The sequence below is a fragment of the Polyodon spathula genome, chromosome 2 (genome assembly GCF_017654505.1).
Source record: "Polyodon spathula isolate WHYD16114869_AA chromosome 2, ASM1765450v1, whole genome shotgun sequence".
In the NCBI taxonomy this organism is placed as follows: Eukaryota; Metazoa; Chordata; class Actinopteri; order Acipenseriformes; family Polyodontidae; genus Polyodon; species Polyodon spathula.
In genome coordinates this window covers 2,134,171-2,150,774 of record NC_054535.1, presented here as the reverse complement: position 1 = coordinate 2,150,774, position 16,604 = coordinate 2,134,171, and the positions used below count along the sequence as shown (strand labels likewise).

Sequence of the window (16,604 nt, the reverse complement as noted above, 5' to 3'; positions counted from 1 at the left end):
ATCCATATCTGAGTTCAACCCCATTTTAAAATACCACCCTATTCCTTTCTGCTGAAATGCTTTCGTTTAAACACTTTGTAAACACAGTACAATGTATTGCAGGTGCATTTAATATTATTAAATTCCTTATAATTGCACATTCTTTTAGGCACATCAGTCTTGAACAAAGAAGACTACGTGGCGACCTAATTCAAGCATTCAAAATTCTAAAAGGTATTGACAGTGTCGACGCAAGGGACTTTTTCAGCCTGAAAAAAGAAACAAGGACCAGGGGTCACAAATGGAGTTTAGAAAAAGGGGCATTCAGAACAGAAAATAGGAGACACTTTTTTACACAGAGAATTGTGAGGGTCTGGAATCAACTCCCCAGTAATGTTGTTGAAGCTGACACCCTGGGATCCTTCAAGAAGCTGCTTGATGAGATTTTGGGATCAATAAGCTACTAACAACCAAACGAGCAAGATGGGCCGAATGGCCTCCTCTCGTTTGTAAACTTTCTTATGTTCTTATGTTCTTATGTTCTTATGATATGCAATTAACAAGAACCTACTGTATGTGCATTTTCGTAAGAAATGTGCTTCACTTTTTTAAAGTTAACAGGAATATGCCATCAACTGGAATACACTGTACTTATTTCATTGTTAACCCTGTAAATTAACACAATATATTGGCATACCATGGCTAAACTGTAAAATCATTGATACAAAAACAAGCTAGAGAACAATACGGACAAGTTACCTCTCATCAGCAAAATAACTTTCAAGCAAGTTCAATATGGACAGTTACCGTTTTATCAATAAAGTTATACTATTATATATATCATATATATATATATATATATATATATATATATATATATATATATATATATATATATATATACATACACACACACACACACACACACACACACACTTTTTTCATTTTCCAGAATGTGTATTCATTGACCAGCACCACACTGTCGTCAAAACTACGTTCTCGCCCTCAGATTGCCCTGACGAAGAAACATGACACTACATCGAGAGAAAACACTGACACTGTCGCTGGTTGATGTCATCGTGCTACAGCGAATAGCCATGCTGTGAGTGGAAAGGGGAGTTTGAGTGTGTTTTCAGCTGCAAAAAGAAAAATAAAGATTATTTAAAAATGAGGCAAACGCCGCTATCAAACTGCGAGAGACAGTTTTTGTTACAGGCCATCTCTGAGAAAAGGGTAGGTATTCGTATAACGCGCGAGTGTGCACATTTTCTAAACGCCATTACCATGTAATTGTTTCTGTATTTTTAAAATAAATCATTCAAAATCACTAGCCAAGCACAATGAAGCTTCACAGAAAAAACAATTCTGTACATTACATTTCATTTTGTTCACAATATGTCCCTTCAATCTATGGATGCTCACGACTGCAAATATACTGTACTCGGTGATTTATCTGTGCAAAAACAATGTATACATTATGTTGTATTGGACACTCGAAAACAAACCGTGTTTCGTAATGTGTTGTTTATGCTGTTGTGTAGTTTCTATGTCATGTTAATTATCATTTAAAACTCTTTTCCAAATACCGGTGTAACTTCAATTGTTGCAACTTTGTCAAAATTTGCTACCCGTGTAGTGTTATAAAGTGGTACATCGTCACAGTGTGGTACGCGTACCAAAACTTGACCTGTGTAATGTTAGAAAGTGGTACGCTGTGAGATTTTGGTACAGGTGCGTTCAATTGCAATGTGACGTGTTTTCCTATTGTCAAACAGAGGCACATTTGCCATTAATTATACATATTATTATTATTATTATTATTATTATTATTATTATTATTATTATTTGCAAACTTAAATTGGAAAAAGACAATCAATTTCTCTAAAAAGAAAAAAAAAAACAATTCATGACGAACAAGACAAAATGAAAAGCCCACTGCAAAGTTGCAGGAGTAAAAAAAATGTTCAAAATGTGATAAATAGTCGCATACTGGTTTTTTTTAATGGTGGAAAAAATTGATACATTCAATTAAAAAAGACGAAGACGGAAAGCAGCATAAGGTCCCAGATTTGATCGGACACTAAGGTGTTTTCTAAGTGGAAGTTGTTTAGGCATGGGCGTGCAAGCGCAGTGCACTAGGTACCACTTTTTAACCGCATATCTGAAAATAATACTACACTGGTAGCAAAAAATGGCATGTATAAGCGTCAAATTTTGCCACCTTGTCAAAATCTGCCACCTGTACCAACATTTCATCTGTAGCTATAAACGTTTTTTTTTTTTTTTTTTTTTTTTTTTGGTCAAGCTAAAACCATCCAACCATTCATCTTGGTGGTTATATAGAGCGCAGTTGGAAAAGATTCTAGAAAATATATAGCCAATCTAAAATAATGTAATAGAATTAACATGACTTATTTTTAAACTAATATCAACAACATGATTGGAATTCACACCAAGATATGTCTCTAATAATAGTAATTATAGGAGGCTGTGTGGGCAAGTGGTTAAAGAAACATCCCTGTACCCAGTTCAAATATGTACTTTATCATCCAAAAAAAAAAAAATAAGTATCAGTTTTTGATGAGCATCTTCAGTCATAGGAAAAGAAAATCTGGACATGTGCATTGCAGGGTGAAAATAGTCTGGACATGCCCAGTACGCAAAGTTTGATAGGTTGCATAAATTGCCATAACACCCAAATGTTTTGTGCAGGTTGGTAGAGTCTCACTGTTGACCCTACATCACCTATTATGTCACCCAAGGAAATCAGAGCATTTACATTAAACGTTTCTGGTGAGACCGTGCGTATTAAGTGATCTGTTTCTGTTTGTGTCACAGCGCCTTGACGGAAGACAGACGTATGACTACAGGAATATCAAGATTACATGTGGTACAGATTGTGGTTGCTGTATTGTTGATCTTGGGAAAACGAGGTAGCAACAAATCACTTTTACAGTAGCTTAAGCTTTTATCATTTTTCTAGTGAATTGTACAAAAAAAGATATGTAGAGTTTTATACAGATGGAAAAGCAAATTGCTCGGTGATTTAAAAATGCTACTGGTATCTGGTTACCCTTTTCTGTATAAATGTTGTGTTCTAAAAATAACACCCAAGTGCCAGTTTAAAATAAAAAACAAAGACTAGGAGACAAATGTACAAGAGAGTGAGAATCTTAATGTTGAGGCGGACAGTGGAGCTTCAGGATCAGGGTTTTCTGTATGTGAACTCAGGACAATGGGATGCATGTTTCAGACAAGACGCATCAACATGTGAAGCAGATGTGCCCTGGAGAACATGTAGTACAGACATACCCATCTTAAAGAGGACCCTTTTGAGGGAAAAGTAAAGAACAGGCGACAGTTTAAATTGAGACAGTAGTTTAACATCTGCTGCTTAGGGTTGAGAAGGTTTCTCAATGATAGTTCTAGCTACCTGTATAGGCTCAGTGATGTTGGTAATAGTGTCACCTCATTCATTTGATTACCTGTAATTACTTGGTTTATTTTTTCTCTAAAAGGGTGTTGGCACAAATTTTGTGTGAGCTTGTAGCCCCTAAAATGAATAGGCCTACAGAAGGAATTCTCTTTTTTAACCTCGAACTTTGACGGATGGCTTCTCCAGCATTTGAACCTGGCAGGTACAGTTAACTGTTTTTCTTTTTTTTTTATCCCAGACTAGAATTTTAGTGAGACACTTATTATAATGGCATCCGTCATCCTTCCACCTCTTCTCCAGTGATGAAGCTTGCTAAGAGACCTTGTTTACTGCAGGCTCTTGAGGCTGTGAGGTTATCCACAGACACCCTTACATTTTGACAGATGTGAAGAGAACTGAATGTCCAATTGGGTGGAAACTTGCTAAGGATGTTCTCCTGCACAAGCTGTTGACAGTGTCTTAATCTGGTGGCATTTAAAGGAACTGTCTATTTACACTAATAGCTGTAATTTTGTATTTATAGCAGTGGCTTGTCACTGGCATTCTTGTTAAATTGTGGAAAGAGTTTGATTTCTCCAGCAATTTCCCTCTGTTATGTAGTCCTGTATTTTAATTTCATATTATGTTTGCTACAACAAATTTCAATTTTACTAAAAATAGCAACAGAGATGACTTAAAATGAAGATCATAAAATGAATACAAATACTTCAGTGTTAATAAACAGTACATCATAGAGCAGGGGTGAACAGTCGTGGTCCTGGAGGGCCGTTCCACTCCAGGTTTAACAGGTCAAATTATATACTTAACTACTTCATGGTCTGGATGGAGGCTTAATGAGTTCAATTAAACAAATTAGAATAGGGTTGGAAAAAAGACTGGGAGTGGGAGGGGCAGCTTTGAACACCCTGTCTGAGAGACACTGCTTTTCTTTAGGCATAATCCATTCCATATACCCTGGAAGGGTCCTTTCATAAATGAATTATTTGTTTTCTGTATGTATGTATGTATTATTGCATGTATTAACTCTGAGATGATGCATTTTGATTTTCAGGCAGTCAGAGCTGGTAGTAAAGTTAAATCGACTATTGGAAAAATGTCTATGGAATTCAAAGTGTATAGACACTGAGTCTGTTTGTGTTGCTTCTGGTGAAAAGGTGAGAGAGTATCAAAAGAAAAGTTTTCTCAAATGAACTTCCCCTGTCCCCCTTGGGTCCAGTTCATTGCAGGTACGATCAAGTCATTCTTTTCTACTGTGGAGTGTGCATCTCTTTACTTGGCATACTTTCCAGCAGATCTTGTGGAATTTTTTCAGTGTTCGTATCAAAACCACCACCAGTTTGTGAGGCTGTTCGTCAGGATTTCAATTTGGTAATGGCTTTCATACAGTAATGCAGGGATAAACATGAGCATGTCCAGTCCCGGGATTTGTTACAACCATGTCCTTAATTATTAAACTGAACCAATAATAGGTCATGTTAGTCCTGTACAGGGCAGCAGCTTCAGGACCGGAGTTGCATCCCACAGACTGGGGCTTTCCAAGAGTTAGGCTGACAGTTTGACCTTGTAACCAGCATATGGGCGAATCATGAAGCCACCATTCCATTCCACACTGCACTCAGTCGTTTGATCACGTGTATGGTGTAGTACTAGATTTGCTCGATAGATGGCAGTGAAGAGGGGTGTGTACACATGCAAATAGTAAAGGATTTTTCACAATTCATTTTGCATTGATGAATTGTGATTCTTCCTTCACACAATGTGTCATATTGGAACGGAGGTGTCTCTTGTGATACAAGACCAGACACTACAAAGCTACTTTACAGGCGGTTCTTGAGTGGTTGGTAATGTGGTGATGTCTGTTGCAGACATTTTGTGATTAGTGTCGTTCCACCCATAGCTATATCATTTGAACAATGTCATGCTTTTAATACTTAAACTAGGGTGTGCAGTTGTGTAGTCTGCTGTAAATACACTACAAAATACAAATTGATGAGAAGAGTTTTCAACAGTCAACTGTAAGCAAACCATGTCCTATTAATGACTGGAATTTAAACTGTTCTTTCCCTCCATGGTTGAATGGTTTTAATGTGTTTATTACAGCACTGTTCCCTTGCTCCGCATGACTGCACGCTAATGGAAATGTGAAACTTCAACAGTTGCCTTGCTCTAGAACCTACAGTATTGCTGAACTATATCTTCTGCTTCTAAAAGATAGCATTTCAGTGTTCTCTTTCTGGGAGAGAACAGCAGTCTGAAAAGTTATCAGTTTTGGACACAACTACAGTAAATGTCTGTTTTTTTTAGCTTGCTGTAAAGAAAAGACAGGCCATTTTGAGAATACGTAACATTTTAATGTGATGATTGATTGATTTTAGGTGTGGCAAATCCGTGTGGACTTGCATTTGTTAAACCATGATGGCAATATCATGGGTGCTGCCAGTATAGCTGCGATAACTGCGCTGTGCCACTTCAGGCGCCCAGATGTGTCTATCCAAGGGGAAGATGTCACTGTGGTATGTGTTACTTCATTGAGTTCTACTTCAAGATGAAATGGGATTAAGGAGGTTGCCTTTCTACAATATTAAGTAGACACTTTCAAATAGAGGTGTGCTGTATTTAAAGGAATCCTGTGAACGGAAGAGCGTGGCAACATGATGCACCAGATGGCAAAATGACACTGTTCTCAGACAATATAAACTATGAGAAACGACATTAAATTACAATTACAAGTACTTACTTGGTTGATTTGTGACCCAGGACTTTCTGGATTGTAGTATTTAAACAATGTGCTTTTGTTGAAAAATATATACCATATTACTTCAATTTGGCGCCGCCCTCGTATTGACACCACAGTCATATATCAGCTTTATAATAGAGGCCGCCCTCGAATAAACGCCGCTATCAATAAAGACACAGTAAGGTATTTTTTTCTCCCCCTACTAAAAAAAACACACACGGTAAACAAATAAACACACAACACTGACCATGTACATGTAACACACCGAAGAGACGGGAGCCTCAATCTAGCACGTACATTACAAACTAATGACTAATGTACACAAACATATTGTAGGGTGCATGGGGGAAGGCAGCAGCAGGGCTGGTAGGTGACATAATCACATACAGAGACAAAAACCCGATATATGCTCCTTGGCTATATAAGGAACGTGGGACAAAAACCCGATATATGCTCCTTGCAAAGGTGCCGGCTCTTTTGTACAGCGGTATCGGAGAGGTCCCGGGTTCACGCCCGCCCTCTGCCTGTGTGTGGATTGCCTCGCCCTGTGTGATGCACCTGCCTGCGGGAACTGAGATCGGGCACATTTTATTTTATGGTAGTACTGTTCTGAAAGAAAATGCAAGATAAACTACATACAGAACAGCGGTCCTTCTGAAGCTCTTATAGGTGGTTTTGTTTTTAGTTCTGTTGTAATTCCCGTAAACAATGTGCTTACTATCTATGAGAAGATTTAGTTTCAGTTTCTCTTGCAGAGAAATTGCAAACATCAAGTTACAGTGATTAAAAAAAAAAACTGAGTAGGATACATTGTAGTTTTTACAGAAATCGAGATGATATTCTGAGGTCATTTTTGGTGCAGAAAAACATCTATGTCACACTCTTGGATTTAACTGCCACACCAGCATTGTCCCGCCCCTTAACAACCAATACACACTCCTGATTTGCTGGAACAGTACCCCCTGACCTTTCAACTCCCACTTAATAGGCTCTCGGTAACTGTCACCGATAAATGTACTGTAGTCAAAGTAGGTTAGCCACACACGCTGCTACATACAGGTAGGCTACCGTATTACAGAAAATAAGCAACCGCGATACTTCTAAAATGTCACACATCATGTCATAAAATATTGCAGCGTTTGAAAATCGTAGTATTATTAATAAAGGTCGTCCTCGTATAATCACCACCCTCTTTTAAGCACAGCAGTCATTTTGATCAATTTACAATAAACGATGCCGTGCCAGATTGAAGTAATACGGTATGATTAATATATGGTATATATATATATATATATATATATTAAGAGAGAGAGAGAGAGAGAGAGAGAGAGAGAGAGAGAGAGAGAGAGAGAAGAGAGAGAGAGAGAGAGAGAGTAAAATCAGCTACAGTAAGTAACATGGATTGAAAAAAATTGGGGAGGAGGGATGGATTATGTTTTTGTTTTGTTTAAGAAAAGAAAAAGAAGTATAATGAACTATTTGTTGTGTAAAAATCCAGTTCCAAGATTAATTATTGATCAAATTAGCTCCTGGCTTTCATTCTTTGATGACTAAAGCTGAAACTAATAACGGCTGCAGCAATGAATCAACAAGCTGTATTACACAGCTCTGAAGGCCTAGTGATGTCAATAACTGAACTTAGGCAAGGCCCCCGGCCAAGCTCAGACATTCTTCTAAAAACTCATGGAGATATGTCACTATGGAAACCGTTTTTGTACCCCCATGTGTTTTAATAGCTATTGATAATGGCTGTGCCTGCAGATATTCGTTGCTTCAACTTTCTTTCAATTATTTACCATATGACAAAATAAACGAAGTAAAAGGTTGATTAGCATTGGTAAATGCGTCACCCTGTTCAAACAGTGGGTCAGCAATAAACCCTGCTAGATTGTTTCCTCTAGTTTGGGAGTATTTTACCACTTCAGTTGTGAATACACTGGAGGTACCAGCAGACTAGTTGAAGTGATACTGTTTTCTCATTACACTGCAAGTACACAAACCCAGTTTGTTTATGGTTTGTGTAATAAATTATTTGAATTCAAAATTGAAAGAAAAATCTTGAATTAATAATTTATTTGATTTTGTTTTTTAAAGAAAACTTTTCTTCAACTTTGCAGGATGACCCATAAGGGCCTAGCTGCAAAAGACATGTTGGGGTTTAAAATCTCAGATTTTCATCAGTAATTCCAAAATGAAACCGATAATAATATTAAAAAAAGGTGTCGGTTCACATGCAATGTTAAACAGGCTACAACATTAGGAACGTTCAGTACAGTATGCCGTTTCCTCAGAATTCAAAGCTTGCTATTGAAGTCTATAATGAAACTGGCTGTAGGTTTTTAAAAGTTCTCTGTAGATGCGCTGAGGAGCCAGTAGTCAAGTGTATTCTAAATGTTTTTACATTACAATGGCAAATTATCATTTGTGATTTAATTATAACTCAGCATGTTACAGTATATTAACATTATTTTATGTTCACAACGTGAACTGTAATATAATTTCTCACTAAATAAGTGACTTTAGAGTTGCACGCAAGAAACATAGTTTACACATAGTATATGGGCCAATCAAAGGCAGGTTTACAGGAGGGTCTTTGACCCCCTATTTTAGATTATATGAAGTGGGGCGGCCAGGTTTTTATGGATTAGTAAAGATTGATATTAATGAAACTCGGTTGTTGCTGGATTATTTAACACGTTCAGGCTTGTGAAAGGGGTCCAGTACATCCTAGTTCCTATGTTTGATAAGATCATTTTCTGGTGTTTGAGTTGCTGTTAATTATAGTATTCATGTTAAGGAGGAAATGTCAGTTTTTAAGAAGTTCCAGCAGTCATACAGAATGAAGTCAGTAATTTATTTTATAAATTAAAAGAACTGCCAAGAAGGTTAATGCACTGTAGTCTGACTCAGTGAACGCCTCCAGCAGCATTTGAATATTTAATGCATTGCTTTATGATTCTGTAAAGGTCCTTGTAACACTGCATTTGAAATTGGTTGAATGAGTACTAAAAAAAATATTGTACGTGGTATTAATTCCATAGAGTATACAAAATCACCTAGAAATTTAGGTTCGAAACGTAGTGAGAAAAAAATAAATATATGAACATAATTTTGATATTTTATTTAAAGTCATGTAATCAAAGACATTACAAAATCATTTCACAAAAGTTTACGAGAAGCCGTAATAGTGAAACAGCATTTCATGTTAGATTTTGAAATGTCACATTTTTTAATTTGTCAGTTTTCAGTTAAGTATATGGAACACTACAAGCGGTATTATTCAGCAGGTTTCATTCAGCTTTATTAAGGAAAGTTAGTTCATTCTGTAGGGTGATGCAAAGTGTTTGGCCACAGCTGTACTATCAGTTATTATTTTCTGCAGAGGCGACATTACTTAATTACACCCCGGGGAATTACGCAATTACGCTTAAAATGTATTAAATAATACCGTCGTTAACAGAGATGGGTGGAGAAACATCTTGTATCACACTGAGGACAAAGGGAACATTGGTTGATTTTGTCATGACAAGGTCCCACGTTGCAAATGTGTCAGCAAAAGAGAGCGAGTAAAAGATTTTCTTTGCTTTGCTTTGTACACTGTGAAGGTGACACCTGATGTGTTCCAGAGCTCTCTACCGCCAGGGGAAATTGACATCGACAGCTGACCGTCTTCCTAATTTGAAAACATTAGCTTTCAGATACATAAATGCAGTAAATGCAGCTGATCCTGAGTGCAGCAACTCGCTGTATAATCTTGTCCTGTCCAATCAGAGGCATTCTCTTTCGGAAGACAAACTGAAAGAACCAGTGTTTTTATTTTTTAACTTATACTAGTATTTTAATATCCAGTATGAGAGAAGAACCCAATACAACTGGACAATACTTTTTTTGCTTTGTACATACTTGTACAGAGATACCGCATCATTTTGCATAGTTTTGATTTTGTTCTGTGCAGAATTCCCTGGGGTGTAATTAATTAACAAACTGTGTGTAATTTAACAAAAACAATAGGTAACCCTTCCATCGATTGTTTCTCGGATTATTGACCATGTTGCTTTGTTGACAGTACACTCCAGAAGAGCGGGATCCAATTCCATTAAGCATTCATCACATGCCTATCTGTGTCAGCTTCTCTTTCTTCCAGCAAGGGTAAGTGTGTGCTTTTGATGCAATGGAACTGCAACCAAACAATACAAAAAAATGTATCCCTTAAGGCATTATTTGCAAGTACGCCATCTAAATTCGGAAAAACTGCATGCATTCAGCTCCATTAAAAGATCTGCATTGTTAAAAGGTTTGATTGTTGTCCCTGTCCGACACACACGTTTAGATAGACTTAAGTGTAATTTATTTGAAAAAACAAAACAAAACACTGACTGCAAATCTTAAAAAACTGAAATGTCTTTTTCTGAAGGACATTTCTGTTGGTGGAGTGTGAGGAGTGGGTGATGGATGGGCTGCTGGTGATTGCAATGAACAAGCACAGGCAGGTTTGCACCATTCAGTCCAGTGGAGGGATAATTCTTCTGAAAGACCAAGTTAGAGCTTCACAGTTGCCACTTGTATGTTTTGGTATGGTAAGTTTTCAGTGACAAAAAAAAAAAATCTGGACTCTCAAGACCCCCCTGTTTAGATCTCTTGATCTACCCCTCCTACTATGAACTAGACTCGCCAGACCTCAGCACCACGTTACTGGATCCTCAGCTAATTCCCTACCTTACTAATATGTCATTGTAGATCTAACTTCTCGGAATCCTAACTTGTTGCATCCTAGTTTATTTTGTATTTTAGTAGTATTGTTTGCCCTTACTGTAAACTATACTATATTTAAATATGAAACTTGCATTGTAACCCTGTGCTGCCCTGTAACACCTGCAAGTCACCTTGGATAAAGGCAGCTGACAAATAAATAAATAATAATAATCTGTCGCATGGCTGATGAATTAGCCTTAATTGCTCCCCGTTCTGATTAATACGCCGTGCCATGTAAGAGTGATGTTTGAACGTGAAAGGACGGAACGTAACATCCTGATGCTGTACTTAATCAAGTACTAAATGATATCCTCCATGTAGGCTAAACCTGGGTTGACAGTGAGCCAGCTGATTTTTTCATACCCACAATAGCCACTCAGAACACTTTTTTTAACACATTGTTTGTTATGTTGTTTTTTGCAAGTTCTGAGGTGCAGTAAGATTGCCAGTGTGAAAGTGACAGAAATTTCAGAGCTGATCCAAAAAATTCTTAAAAATAACATGAATGTCAGGTAAGAACTTGGTGTTGATCAGAAAGGAACTGGGTCTGAAAAAAAACCCAGTGAAATAAGGTTTTATTCATTCATATCAGTTAGTCCTATTTGTTTATAACTAGGCTTGCTACTTTTCAATATTAATCGGTAAAGCTCGTTAAACATCGAAGTCCGAAAAATATGAGTTCAATTAAAATACATTTACATAGGATAAATGTTGTTTTTTTATTTTCTTACCAAAAATAATCATTTAGAAATTATCTCTAGTTTGTGTTGTTTATAGTTGCTGTCTGTCCCGTCTCCGTTCAGCTCTGAATGGCTAGGGGTCGCTGCAGTCATCTCAGTGGTCCTTTAGTAGGCTACTGTAGTTTCACTGTCAGTAATTGCATCCTGTTCTGACAGATGTCATTGACTGAAGCAGCGCTACAATGCTCTCATTCATTTAAATGACAGTCAATCATCAAGACCTGCACTGACTGCACTTTCATTTGTCAGCTACAGCGCCTGTCATTCTAAGCACCTACTTTGAATTTAGCAGGTTAAGGTATTACTGGTTTGATTTGAAAATTGGGCACAAGAGCAAAAACACTTATTGAGTATTGTGCACAATACCCTGGCCGATGGCTGAAGTATCCGTGGCAGGGTGAAGTGGGCCTGTCTGCCTTGCCTTCCAGTGACTCCTAAGTCCAGCTGTGCAGAAGCAGGAGTGGAGCTCAGACTCCTAATAAAAAGTCCATGTTACTTCTGTTCAACTATCTAATGTTTTGTTCTGTGCATATTATTTTTACCTGTAAATATATGCTATAAAAGTCTGTGTAATACACTTTTATATGCTGCAGTTTATTTGAGACCATTTTTTAATGTGTGAAGGATCTTTATCTATACATATAGCTCCTCTGTGATTATTTCAATCAGGATGTTGGTAACCATGGTTTTGTTGCATGTTGAATATGGTAAAGGGGTTTCGCTAAGTGAGTTTTGTTGCATGTTGAATATGGTAAAGGGGTTTAGCTAAGAGAGTTTTGTTGCATGTTGAATATGGTAAAGGGGTTTCGCTAAGTGAGTTTTGTTGCATGTTGAATATGGTAAAGGGGTTTCGCTAAGTGAGTTTTGTTGCATGTTGAATATGGTAAAGGGGTTTCGCTAAGTGAGTTTTGTTGCATGTTGAATATGGTAAAGGGGTTTCGCTAAGTGAGTTTTGTTGCATGTTGAATATGGTAAAGGGGTTTCGCTAAGTGAGTTTTGTTGCATGTTGAATATGGTAAAGGGGTTTCGCTAAGTGAGTTTTGTTGCATGTTGAATATGGTAAAGGGGTTTCGCTAAGAGAGTTTTGTTGCATGTTGAATATGGTAAAGGGGTTTCGCTAAGAGAGTTTTGTTGCATGTTGAATATGGTAAAGGGGTTTAGCTAAGAGAGTTTTGTTGCATGTTGAATATGGTAAAGGGGTTTCGCTAAGTGAGTTTTGTTGCATGTTGAATATGGTAAAGGGGTTTCGCTAAGTGAGTTTTGTTGCATGTTGAATATGGTAAAGGGGTTTCGCTAAGAGAGTTTTGTTGCATGTTGAATATGGTAAAGGGGTTTCGCTAAGTGAGTTTTGTTGCATGTTGAATATGGTAAAGGGGTTTCGCTAAGAGAGTTTTGTTGCATGTTGAATATGGTAAAGGGGTTTCGCTAAGTGAGTTTTGTTGCATGTTGAATATGGTAAAGGGGTTTCGCTAAGTGAGTTTTGTTGCATGTTGAATATGGTAAAGGGGTTTCGCTAAGTGAGTTTTGTTGCATGTTGAATATGGTAAAGGGGTTTCGCTAAGTGAGTTTTGTTGCATGTTGAATATGGTAAAGGGGTTTCGCTAAGTGAGTTTTGTTGCATGTTGAATATGGTAAAGGGGTTTCGCTAAGTGAGTTTTGTTGCATGTTGAATATGGTAAAGGGGTTTCGCTAAGTGAGTTTTGTTGCATGTTGAATATGGTAAAGGGGTTTCGCTAAGAGAGTTTTGTTGCATGTTGAATATGGTAAAGGGGTTTCGCTAAGTGAGTTTTGTTGCATGTTGAATATGGTAAAGGGGTTTCGCTAAGTGAGTTTTGTTGCATGTTGAATATGGTAAAGGGGTTTCGCTAAGTGAGTTTTGTTGCATGTTGAATATGGTAAAGGGGTTTCGCTAAGTGAGTTTTGTTGCATGTTGAATATGGTAAAGGGGTTTCGCTAAGTGAGTTTTGTTGCATGTTGAATATGGTAAAGGGGTTTCGCTAAGTGAGTTTTGTTGCATGTTGAATATGGTAAAGGGGTTTCGCTAAGTGAGTTTTGTTGCATGTTGAATATGGTAAAGGGGTTTCGCTAAGTGAGTTGCTGCATGTTGAATATGGTGCAAGTGAGTGCTGCATGAATATGGTAAAGGGGTTAAGCTAAGTGAGTTGCTGCATGTTGAATATGGTAAAGGGGTTAAGCTAAGTGAGTTTTGTTGCATGTTGAATATGGTAAAGGGGTTTCGCTAAGTGAGTTTTGCTGCATGTTGAATATGGTAAAGGGGTTAAGCTAAGTGAGTTTTGCTGCATGTTGAATATGGTAAAGGGGTTTCGCTAAGTGAGTTTTGTTGCATGTTGAATATGGTAAAGGGGTTTCGCTAAGTGAGTTTTGTTGCATGTTGAATATGGTAAAGGGGTTTCGCTAAGTGAGTTTTGTTGCATGTTGAATATGGTAAAGGGGTTTCGCTAAGTGAGTTTTGTTGCATGTTGAATATGGTAAAGGGGTTTCGCTAAGTGAGTTTTGTTGCATGTTGAATATGGTAAAGGGGTTTCGCTAAGTGAGTTTTGTTGCATGTTGAATATGGTAAAGGGGTTTCGCTAAGTGAGTTTTGTTGCATGTTGAATATGGTAAAGGGGTTTCGCTAAGTGAGTTTTGTTGCATGTTGAATATGGTAAAGGGGTTTCGCTAAGTGAGTTTTGTTGCATGTTGAATATGGTAAAGGGGTTTCGCTAAGTGAGTTTTGTTGCATGTTGAATATGGTCAAGGGGTTTCGCTAAGTGAGACGTTTCTCAATTAGTCTGTTTTTTTAAAAAAAACATACATTCTGTGCTTGAATTGAAAATTAAAGATCGAAAACCAGTAAATTCTTTCTAAAATAGACTTTGATATTAATCATAAATTTGGCAAAAAAATAAAACTTGAATAGTAGCAAGCCTGTCTGTAATCTACAGAAGCCATTCAGTACTCTGTTAATCTGTTTTGTTGGATTTCCTCAAACTGAAAAGTCATTCAGACTAAAACGGCTTCCAGGAAACCCTCAGTAAATTTAGTAATTTTCCCACAACAAAAATATTACAGGAAAGAAGGAGGGAAGTTTGGTTTTGCAGAGTCCATGCCAAACCAGAGGATCACAGCTTATAAAGTGGTAGTGGCACCAGCTGACATGGAGGACATCGGAAAGAAAGCGGAAGAGCTTCTGTACAAGACACAGCCACCACCAGAATCGTGTCCTGTGTTTTTCATAGTATAGAAACATCGAATTGAGTAGAGCAGTAAAGACAGGAAAGCCAGCAGCTTTATGTTATTTCATAAGGCATTGTCAGCAAAAGCAACAATAAAGTCTGTAGATGCTGCTGACCCTGTACAAACCACAAAAAGTCCTCTGCTTTTTAGAGCTCCATGCTGAAACTCAGCATTCAAAGCGTGAGGTGTTAGGGTAATTGTGTGTTAGTTTTTTAAGATGCCCTTTTAAATTATGAATAGGAGGAGTTATCCACCATCAGCAACTTTTCCTTTACAAAGACAGCATCCCATCCCCAGTGGTACGTGCTCCGGGAACAGCTCAGATCAGGGCGGGGCTGCAGAATTCCTGGGGGTTCGAGGAGAATGAAGAGGGTGAAGAAGCGGAAGACCAAACCAGGGAGGAAGAGCCCCCCCCAAGCACTGCACGTGAAGGTCAAAAGGGTTAACAAAGGCATGTATCTGCATTTTGTAAATATTTTTTTTCTCTTTTAATAAATGCAGAAATGCTATGTTTTATTTGCCCCCCCCCGAAGAGCCAGTCGTCTTCTTTGACAGTGAAGAGGAGGATGTTGTCATACTAGAACCAGAGACAATGAAAAAGGATGTCAAATAAGTAGAGTGAATACAGAGCAAACTTCCCCCACCCCTTGGTATTGACCATTGGGATACAGTGAAGACTTACGTATGTATGTCAGCATCAGCGGTTAGCTATCCAAATTCCATGGATGGAACATTGCTAATATTACTTTATATGTTCCAAAACTGCAACATATATATGGAACAAATTGGGGAACCACTAAATCAATCAATCAGTCAATCTTTATTTTATATAGCGCCTTTCATAGTGGAAGACTTCAAATAGAGAAATGCATAAAATATGATATACAGTGGAAAGTACATAATATATGATAGTAGCATAATACATGAAAAAGTACACTAAATACAGTGGAAAGTGCAGAATACATGATAGTAACAATACGTGAAATAGTAGCAGCAGCTAATAGTAGATTTCAGGCTTAAGGAGCATGGAAAGCAAGAGAGAACAGGTGGGTTTTGAGAGTTGATTTAAAGCGAGCTACAGTCGCAGCATCACATACCAAAGCTGGGAGAGAGTTCCAGAGAGTCAGAGCCATGAAGCTTGATGAACGTTGTCCAAGAGACTTGCAGTAGTCGAGTCAAGAGGAGACAAATGCATGACAAAGTATCTCCGTATCTGGGAGGGAAAGAGGTGCAGAGATTGGTACATGTAATAATATGATTCACTGTGTAGAGACAAAACTTAAACCCTGATCAGATTTATGAAATATATATATGTGTGTGTGTGTGTGTGTGTGTGTGTGTGTGTGTATATATAATGAAGGGTTTGGAAAAATGGGTTACAGCTATGCATAATAACACCAACACTGGTTTTCAAAACATGAAATGCTACACTGCAGGTACAGTGCTGTGTTTTTGTATTAAGGCTTTCAAAGCTCCTGTTTTTCTGTGTTGAATGTGTATTCTTCACTACAATGGCATTTGTTTTTTGGTTTGTTTTACAGGATTCAAGCTAGCAGCACAGCAGCTTCTAAGAGAAAGAGAAAGAAGAGACCAGCACATTAAAGCAGCTGTCCTCAGTGCTGGGCTGTGCATTGCTTTGTACGCACTGACTATTCCAGCAGTCCTTTAGCAGCACATTTACTTTGTACCATGCTTTAAATGATGGGTCAGTCCAACTCGACCA

General features: G+C 37.8%; 1 pseudogene; it reads left to right on the top strand.

Annotated features, from left to right (window-relative positions):
* The first annotated feature begins 1,025 nt into the window (after positions 1 to 1,025).
* LOC121328730 lies at positions 1,026 to 16,604 on the top strand (annotated as a pseudogene).